Raw genomic sequence first — 10,439 nt, 5'->3', positions numbered from 1 at the left:
GAAGACACGTGGAAACAGTTAGCACAAGACAGGGATTGGAGATCACTGGAGAAGGTTTCGTCCTGCGATGGACATCAAAATAGGCTGATGATGATGATGATGATGTCACGACATCCGTGCCAGCTTCGCGGCATGTAATTCATGTTATTCATGCATGCGCGTCATGCACGTTCTGATAGCTCAATTTGCGTCGATTGCGGGGGGGGGGGGGCGAGTAGCCGCGTAGCCAAGGGGGGCACGCCGGGCACTTGTAACGATCAATAACAGTAAATTTTTTGCTACTATGGCAATGGCCCCGCTCCTTCCCCCTCCACGGTCACTTGGACCCCCCCCCCTCCCTCACACGAAAAATTTTCTGGCTACGCCACTGTGGGGAGGGGGGTGTAAGATTGCTGTAGACCCCTCCCCCTAACTTGTCAACGGAAACGGGGGAGGGGAGGGGAGGGGAGCTGTCGCCAGGCTGCAAACCTTAGGCAGCCCAATTACCCGCTGCATTTTCTTTTGGACGTGAATACTGCTATAATGCCATTAGACAGCTGGATTCATGGCGGTTCGAGGGCATGCGACAATAAAAAAAAAGCACATACAGCCATCAGCAAGTCTCAGCGTGAGCAGATCTTTGGGAGCTGGGCAAGACTCTCATAAAAAGAAAAGCTTCGCACCCCTCTTACATGCATTGTCAACTCTGGGTCACCGCCGACTGCACATTTCCGGTAAAGAAAATCACATAGGAACTCCTCTGGGATTTGTCTGAGTATGCGTAAGCATTGTGACTCTTCCTCATCTACACGCAGTCCATGTCGTTATCAATGTTATGAAACTTGATCCGACGTGTATAAGCGACAGCGCTGCGGCGACACGAGCTGCTGCGGTCGGCGGCGCCAAGTGAATGGCGCAAGCAAAGTACTGCAGGTGGCGGGGCCAGGTGCGCTAGTGACGTTCCGTTCATTTTGAGCTGTTATCGCTCTTTAGCACTTCTCATCCGCGTCGAACGATTATCAACCGTTCTCCGGCGGCGGCTGCTTGTGGCCCGGCCGCGTGAACCGTATCTTGAAAGCGAACTGCAATGCGGAGTGTGCCCACTGCTGAAAGCTTAACGCGCTGTGTTCTCACCGTTTACTTCGCTTTGAAAACAGACGCGCGTACACCTATCTTGAAAGTGATCTGCGAAAAGCGCATAGTGCGGCATGAGCTGAGAGCTTCGTGAGCGCTATGTCCTCGCCGCTTCGGTCGCGTTGAAGCGAGAGCTAGCACGAAGGTGAATTCACTCGCTGCTGCGGGTTCTATTTTGAAAGATATCGTGTGGTACGAACTGACGGACGGATGGTTTTTCTTGTTGGATAAGTATAGAACTGCTTACATTATAAAAAAATCGCAGGGTTCGCGAATTTCGCGGTAAGAACCAACACCAAGCTACTCCCCCGCCCCCCGCTGAGCGATGTCGTCTTCGTCGTCCCCTCCCCATCCCCGGGAAAAGGGACACTACGCATCTACCTCAGTTGAAGAAACGATGATGAAACGTTAACAACGACAAGAACGGCGTATCCTTTACGCGTTGTCCTATGGCCTCCGAGATTTGCATGCGAAGCTGGCGCAGGCGAATCTAGGAGGTCATAATTTACCGCTTAATCGCATAAAAAGACTAAAAAATAATGCCAAGTGACACAGTAAAAAAATGTAAACAAAGAACTGATCTTAACCATACTGTTTGGGGAAAAGAAATAAAAAATTACACAGCCGCGACACACGCCACTAAAGCCACCACCGCCGGCATAACGTCGGAACCAACAGTTGGCAACGTTGGTTCACCGCTGCTTCGTCTCCGCAACGCACGGCCGCAACGAGAGCCGCCATCTTCTCGCGCCTAACGCTTTGTATGGTTCTGTTCTCTGCAATACCGCGCACGCAGCTCATCGGTGGATGCACGACTGCACGGCGTCGCAATGCTGCCTGCGTCATTTTCTCGTGTTCGCATAATCAGTGTGAGACATGTCGCATGTGGAGTGTTTGATAGAAATGCCTCCCGTCCAAGTGAAGCGGCCGTACGGGCTTCGGAAGCGTCGACGGGTTTCCGGCATGCGGATTTCAGGTACGTGCAAATGCGTTTCGCCCTCCTATTGAGCTCCGGAGCAAAGCGTGCAATATTTGATGTGAAAGATGCAGTTCCCGTCATCATGGTGTCAATTTCGAGCGGCAAACGAGAACTGCGGCACTTAGCGCACACCGCGGCTGCTAAGTCAGCGTGGAAATTGTTTTTCGTTACCGTAATATGTTGCTGTCAGTCTAACCTGCGGCTTGTGGACAGCTAGCCCATTGAATTTTGCTTGTGGCTGCGATAGGTATGTAAATGGAAGCGGTAATAATTTTCGAGAGCAGACAGTTGTTTCGCTCGTTGTTTGGTCGTGTCATGCGTTATGAAGGCTAGAAATCTGGCTTGGTCGTGCGTAGTTCTAACTCCAAGAGGCGTAACGTTGGCGCTGTATGTGTCTGTTTTCCGTGCCGCGAGTACCACTTTCATGCTTTTGTTGCATGAGAGTGGTAGCTGCTACATGCCGCCTGGGCAGAATACAATAAAAGCAATTTTCTCACTTTCATACGTATGCGATGTGACGTAACAAAATTTCCAGCGTTTTATTCGGAGCGTAAATATCCAGTATAGTTAAGTAGTAAACTCAAATTCTATCTTAGCTTAGTAGGTGTGAAAGAAGTAAAACTCGGATTCCTTTTTGAATTGTTCGCCCCAACCGCAGCGCCCGCAGATGCGTCATCGGGTATTTGACAGTAGCGGCGCTACTTGAGTCGTTTTATGCGCAAATATTTCCCGGTTAAGTACCCTGTTAATTTATGCCGACGCTCGTTCATCGTAATTTTAAGCGATTACTATTCGCGAGTACCGGACGATGCCAAACTTGTGAGGTGTAGCAAACGCGGGAAATTCAAAGTGGCGTGTCTGCACGTTCCAGTTTTTACGTTTCTTGCATTCAAAGCCAACAGACACAGTATCACTGATTTATTTCCATTTCTGCTGTACTCGATCAATATAATGTGACAACTGTATTTGCTCTTTAATGTTCATTTATTGTGTATTCAGCTTGGCTGCCAGAAAATGCTTGAATTTTTTTTCAGTATCCAAGTGACTGAATATTTTACTGACGGCCGTGTGTGAATCACACAAGATGACAAAACTGATAGCAAAATGATGAGATGTTTCTTTCATAGAGTTCGGACTCGACTTTTGGTGAGGATGTCGATCGACCTTGGGCCTGGTGACAGCACACCGGACATGGCCAAAGTGCAGCCTGTCAGTTGAGTGCCCCCAAATGGACCATCAACATCGAAAAATGAAGCAGAGCCAGGTAGGGGCAATTTTCACTTTGGAACGGAATACTCGCAGCTGCTTTTTTAAAAACTAAATAACATATTTACAAAACAATCCTTTCTCTTTGCGCAGCCTACATAGAATTGTTTTTTGCTTGTTATACAGATCTTCAGAAAGCAGTTCTTCTGAACCCTTTTTGCATGCACAAATAAAGAGTGCACTTGCTGAAGAAATTGATGCACTGAAATGTGCATTCGGAACACACAAAGATGCAAAATAACCAACAACTTTAAAGCGGTAAAAAAAAAAGCAGGTTTGAAAGTTCTTCTAACATCCTAACCCGCCTTGGCATATGGAACTAAATATAACAGCAATAGAGGTGCATGCAGATAAGTGTTTGTAAATGTTTGCAAGAGGTGGAGAGTGTCTAAGAAATTGTTTTTATTTACTCAGAGCTTCTTGGTGCCATGGCAGTGCAGTAAAAGCTGAAGATGATGTCTTGCTCCTAATAAACATCTTTAGATTTTAAAATTAAGGGCTTTTACATTCCAAAGTCACAACCTGAAGTTTTGGGAACCTGGGCTTCTTTAATGTACACCTGAATCTAAGTGCATGAGCGTTATTGCATTTTACCTCCATTGGAGGGCAGCAGCCATGGCCTACATTGAAGCTGTGACCAGCATGACTGAGCAGCATGGCATCGTAGTAACTGGGCTATAACACCAGGTCAGAATGAGGAATACTGCTTAGAACTACCAGCTTCTTGGCTCACAAGCACTTTGCACTAAGTTAAAGGAGTATGGAGTACTGACAGTGACCGTTTATGTACCAATTTCTTTTTAGGCTGTAGACTCCATTATTAGGATGCGAAGCTTCAATTAGTCAAAACCAGCCTAAATTACAGAACCAGCTCAAAACACACACAATGTATAGCTGGATTTGGACATGAAAAGGGAGTCAATTCATGTTGCCGAAAATGGAGGTGGCAGTCACACTATTTCATGTGTTTTGCCTAAAACATAGTCAATAATAATTAATCAATTTCTAAAATATTCTTCTCAAAAAGTGTTTTTTTCTAGCATGAAAGAAGGAGCCAAATGGTGTTCAGGTGCACGAGTGGTTAGTTTCACAGCACTCCTTGCATGTATTCACAGGCTTCTTTCAAGCTTGAAAAAAAAAAGCTTGTATTGCACCTATTGAGCAGTAGAAAGCTGGATTGGGAATTTTTCAGGATGCTGTACTATTTTCGCACTGACACTTACTTTCAATATAATATTTGAGCAGGTAAATAATTGTTAACTAATTACCTAATTAGGAAAAATTCAAAAATTGGTTTCACTGGCTCAAAACGATTCCAAACGACATTACCTTGGTTCTGTCCAGCTACGTGGCACTTGTACATATTTAAAGCTTGCACAAGTCACACAGACCACCTATTACTTACAAGGCATATATAGAAGTGGCTAAGTTGTTTGAGCCAGCCATCTGTAGCGAATCATGAGAAAGCCATGATTCTTTGACAAGGGAATGATGAGATTTACATGCTTGACACCTTGTATCAGTATGTTCTAGGCCTGTTCGTAGTTTAGCTGCTACATAAACAATATTTCTCGACATGTAAGCTCATATGCTTCTTTCAAGTCTATTGCCTCATGTTTGCAAAATAAACCATCCTCGCGCTTCCTTCATGATGTCTTTATCTGTTGCTGTGCTAAATTTTTAACATGCAACTGCACAAATTTTCATCTAGTTTTCATATTTCCTCGTTGTTTCGTGGCTTTATTTCTGAACAAGTTGTTTTCTTTAAACCCTGTTGCACACAGCAGTACACAGCATTGCTGTATAGAATAAGAATTGTTTTTTTTTTCAGATTTACATTAATACACCTTGCCTGGGCAATGTAAGCCTTTCTACGTAACACGGCCCTGCAATAATGTTTTATATTGCATTCCAGCATCATGCAAAAGCTGTTTACTTACCAGATGGGAATGTGTGTAAGTGTTGGAAGTAACAGAACTGGAAGAAGCCAGCAGATAATGAGGCCAAGGAAAGCATACAGGAACATGTTTTAGCTTTTTATATGAAGTATAGAAATTATCAATTCAAGGGAAATGAAAGTGGATGAAAAGACAACCACCTGTGGGTGGGGAACGGACCCATAACGTTCACATTACGCATGTGATATACTAACCACTGTGGTACTACGGCCGCGTTTGAGAGTCAACAATCTGAGGGGCCATTGTGGACGGTTGAATGCTGCCTTGGTAGCACAGTGGTTAGTGCATCGCATGCCTAATGCAAAGGTTGTAGGTTCTTTCTCCGCCCATGGCTGGTTTTTTTTTACCATTTTCATTTGCCTTTATCATTTCTACATTTAAATAGAAAATTACAAATAATTTTCCACGTGCCTTCCCTGGCATCTTCCAGCTGTGATGAAGAAAAATTTTGACCCTCAGTTCTCTTCTCATTTGGAAGAACAGGAGCTTCATTTTAAAAATAATAAATTCACCTTGTACAGCATCTCAATGTGGCCTCAAAGAAATCTTATCACAGCAAGTGTATTACTAAGTGAAGTTTTGTCAAGATGATGATATTGCATGGGACCTAATTAGTAGCCTCTGTGTACAGAGATATGACTAGTCTAATAAATAGGAGGATTTTAAGTAGCGCTTCTAACATGGTCTGATCATGTGTTTAAAAAAACTGTAATCTAACAGGATTTCAGGCATAACAGTTGCCCCTGAAAAATATTTGGATCCGCATTGGCATTGTTTTTAGAGAGCACCAATACTGCGTTGATTGAAGTAGCCTCGTGGAACATGAAGCATCGCTTCTTGCTGAGTCAAGGAAATATCTGCATATCTGAGGTGCATGTGTCATGCTCAAATGCTGTTTAAAAGCTGCTAATAAGAAAATTACTTCGCTAGTCTTCCAGAGATTGCTGAGATTGCTTCAGTAGTCTATGCTACCCGATCATAACCAATTTACCAGAGTGAACTTTCATCACAGTTGGCTTTGCAATGTTTATGCAAAATACCACAATTGCCTACTAGACATGTGACTGCACTAAAACTTGGAATTAATGTCCAGTAAGATTTATGGGACAGCAAAAGTTAGTTTATTACTCCAGAACAATATGCCAGACACTTCCGTTATTTCTGCCATAGAGTTTCTTACAGTAATTACTAGAGGGAACTCTGGCACTGCAGTCGTTGTACCACCATGGGAATGACGGGAAGCACATGGATTTGTCTGATCTTCGTGCTTGTGAATTCAGACGTTCTTGTGGCTTTTTATATTATACGCTATATAAATCTTATTGTTGTAAATTTCAGCGCAGTCTATACTCGTCGAAGTGCAGAAGACGCCGCCAACACGCATAATTGTTATTAATTGCAACGATTGAGCTTGTTCAGGTGACCAAATTGAAACGCGCCAAGAGTCTCAAGGCACTGGTATGCCCGCGATAAATTGATGAGGGCGTTGCACTCGCTTGTCGTTACATGCCTCCGTGGCTTAATAGTTTCAATATCAGACTGCTGTTCTAGAGTTCCTGTGTTCGAATCCTGTCGTCAGATGGTTTGAATGATGTTTATTTATTTATTACACAGTATATTATTGAAAATGTCTAGTTTGCAAAGTGACAAAGCCGTTTTAAGCCAAACAGACGAAGTTTAGGCAAAGGGATGTACTTCCCATAATTCCCATGCTGGTACAGCCGTTCTTGTTTCAGCTCTTGTAGACACTAGCGCCAGAGTTCCCTCTTGTAATTATTGTATGAAACTGATTTCTGCACCTCGCTCGTTCAGAAGCGGCACCACACCTGCTGCCTAAACATGCACTACATTTCGGCCAAGTGCAGGAAATGTGAACTCGCCTTCTACAAAGCCTGCACTAAGTAAAACGAATCACAACGTGCAGTTGCTGCCATGTTGAACTGGTGGAACGAGTAGTGAAATGCAGCACCTCCTGAACTAGTTCAGATAGTGCAAGTTAATCGAGTAGAGACTATATAGTAACAGAAGTTGAGTGATTCTGCATTACATTCACGAAATATACTTCATGATACCTTTCCATTTGTTTAGTTATTATGAATAGCTTTTGCATTGTTGGACAAAACTACAGAATGCCAACATATTTTCTAGCATTCACTGGTAGCAAACATGTCAAAACGTCTTCTACTTTCTGGATTGCCGCTTTACCCGTGATCCCCCAAGTTAATTCCGGTAAAGTGCACCAAATTTTCCAAATTTTTTATGTACTCATTTTTTTCGGTGTCATTCTCATTCTAAAAATATATTACTTCATTGGTCTGTGGTTAGAAATAACACAAAAATGAAAGCTGCTCTTGAGGGCAGCTTTCCCTCAATGCCGACGGTAATTCATCTTTGACAATAAGAGCAGCTTAACATCGGGCAGAAAGAATGCGACTCGTCATTGGCGATATTGGTGCTACCTCCAGTCACTAGTACAGCTCGGGATCAAGGGGTAAAGGTTGCGACTTCATTGCTGCCCAATTTTAATTCTGCAGCTGTTAAACTTGGGTGTAGCGTGTGTATGTACGTGTGCATGCATTAAAATGACTTCATGCTAGAGCAAAGCAACTGTAGTGCAGAGAGGCATCAGTCATCTTTATATATTTGCTTTGTAAAGATGCGCTATGTTTATCTTTTGCAGTATAGACTTGGCGTTCTTTGGCAAAAGATGCCCTTGTGCTATTAAAACCTATCAATTAATTAGCTTTTTGCAGTAGCAGATGCTTATTCTTTTTCAGGATCGGTGCACCAGTTTTAATTTGTTTTTCTTGAACTGTGCAATTCCCACTCACAGGAATGCATGTCATCTGAGGTGTTCCTTTTTCAATCAAGAATGTTGAGGTTGTCTGTGAAACTCGATTTCTTGCCTCAAACGAGCTTGTACAAACTGACCAAGCTGGTAATTCTACCTGCTTATACATGAAATATGTTGCGGTTATGAACCCTTATAGTTAATAACACATAGTACAAAAATTTTATGTATTAAAACAATTTCATGGAATTTTTCGTGTTTCTTGTGTTTGTGTTGTCCACTTCTCTACTCTTGTGTCCTGTCTGCACACCTTGCATATTAAATATCATCTAAATTTAACCATGCTTTCTTTACCACTACGCAGGGAGAAAAAGTTCCGGTAACACCATGCATTCAGTATGGTGGCCCAGACGTGTATGCAAGCAACCTCCTTCATGTGGACCAAGAACTACTCTTCAGTGTCTCGCAGACTTCCATGCGAAGCCCTGAACATTCTCGTCTCAGTGGAATGGCTGCTCATCAGCGTGTCCATCACCAAGACTGCCAGTTGTAAAGCTTCTGAACCCCTTTAAGGAAGCTTAATGATGTTTTTATTTACTTCTCACGGTTGGCTGTAGAATCTGAACATTTTTGATGTTTCTAACATTTTTACCTGGCACAAAGCGGTGCAATAACTTTAAACCAGTGTAATGTATTTTAGTGATGCTCACTTTAATGCCTATCTTGTTTTGTTAGTGTTTAAGAAATTTGAATGTCTGATGAGGTAACAGCATTTGGATTTGTCATGGTGGCTCGTTTCAATAAGCTGCTAGGAAATAAGACGCAAAACTTACAACACGCCAGTTGTAGCATTTTTGTTTTCATGACTACAGTATGCACGTTACAAAAGATGGAAAGTGGTGAAAAAAGCCTCGAGAACATAATCATCCTAGGATTGTCATGTCCTTACAGCTCTGCAATGACTAATGCCTCATACATTTTGGGAGCATATTGGTCGCAATGCCTGCAGGTATATTTGATAAGAGAATAGCTTGCACCCAGATTTGCCACACAGTTGATGGCTGATGGCTTTTTTTGTTGTCTTCATGTTATTACTATGTATTCAATATTCATTTAGATGCAAAGGACACTACAGGCACTGAAGTACCAAATGGCACTTGCATTTCAGGGGACAAAGTATCGAGCATGCCTGTCACAAAATGTGTTCTAGGGGTTACCTTGCCTCTAGGTAAATGGACACCAGATGCTCTGTGTACAATGTAATCGGTGTACTTGTCTGGAGTGCTTGAAAGATATGCTACAGGCTGTACTGGCACTGTCTGAAGATAATGCATGGTTCTAGAAAGCCTGCAGCTTGTTGATGTGGTTGAAATTTAGGAGCTGCAATGAATAGTTGTTACTGTGGCAATGCTGCCGAACTAAAGCACAAATTACACACCTCGACTCACACAATGTACTCTGAAAGTTTTTCTACGTGGTATCTGTTTGCTGCCTGACCTTATGACACCTTTGCGAGCAGTCGCAGGTGATTGCAGCTGCTGAGGCTTTATCAACTGGCAAGGTGAAAAAAGAATGCTGTGCCACCAGTCTGGCTGCACATTCCAAGATGCAAGCTATCTTAAACCAGGTGTTCGGTAGACTCTACCTGTGCAGACAAAACATATTGTTTTGAGCCCTATAGGCAACTGCATTCACAACTGCACACAAGTGTGCTGTCACAGCAGAAAGTTGAGAACAAGCAGCATTTTTACCGGTGTTTCTTCAAAACATTAGTGCGAGTCATTCTTTCACCAAGGCTGCTAATCATGCATAGGTAATGAGAACGGCATTTGTGACACAAGGGGTCATGTGTCTAAAGTTTATTTTGATCAGTAATCTATGAGATGGAATTATAAAAAAGTATACCTTTTGTCCCTCAGTGGTTTCTTGGAGAGACATGACCATTTCTGGCAGTTTAGTTGACTTTTTATGTCTAGATTTGGTGTGCATATTGCAACTATAACTAACAGTCAGTGCTCTGTCTTGCCCAGTTTTTATGCTGTCTTTGTGATATTTGCAATAATTTGCAGTTCAGCTGAGTGAAGTATATGTCTACTATTACTAGTTTTCATGTTCAACTTTTGTGCAGTGCTCACTGGTTATTACTAGGCATGTTTTGTTCACATATGTTCTTGGATTGTAGTGCGAAGTGACACAGACTAGAAGCAGACAGGACACGCGCTAACTCTCAACTAAATTTTTATTGTAATGAAGAACATATATATATATATAATCTATATATATGGGTGATTGCAAAATACCGCAGCATAAGTACATGACAAGGTATGAAGAC

The 10,439-nt window shown here is 42.6% G+C and overlaps 1 long non-coding RNA gene across 1 annotated transcript; it reads left to right on the top strand.

Moving 5' to 3' along the window:
- Window positions 1-1,847: 1,847 nt before the first annotated feature.
- Window positions 1,848-9,282, top strand: LOC140215934 (uncharacterized). Its single transcript, XR_011892528.1, has 3 exons — window positions 1,848-2,089; window positions 3,220-3,356; window positions 8,472-9,282. It is a non-coding gene; the product is annotated as an uncharacterized lncRNA (long non-coding RNA).
- The last annotated feature ends 1,157 nt before the right edge of the window (window positions 9,283-10,439 follow it).

The sequence above is a fragment of the Dermacentor andersoni genome, chromosome 2 (assembly GCF_023375885.2).
Source record: "Dermacentor andersoni chromosome 2, qqDerAnde1_hic_scaffold, whole genome shotgun sequence".
In the NCBI taxonomy this organism is placed as follows: domain Eukaryota; kingdom Metazoa; phylum Arthropoda; class Arachnida; order Ixodida; family Ixodidae; genus Dermacentor; species Dermacentor andersoni.
Note: the sequence above shows the minus strand (reverse complement) of the source record. Positions and strands in the feature narration are given on the sequence as shown.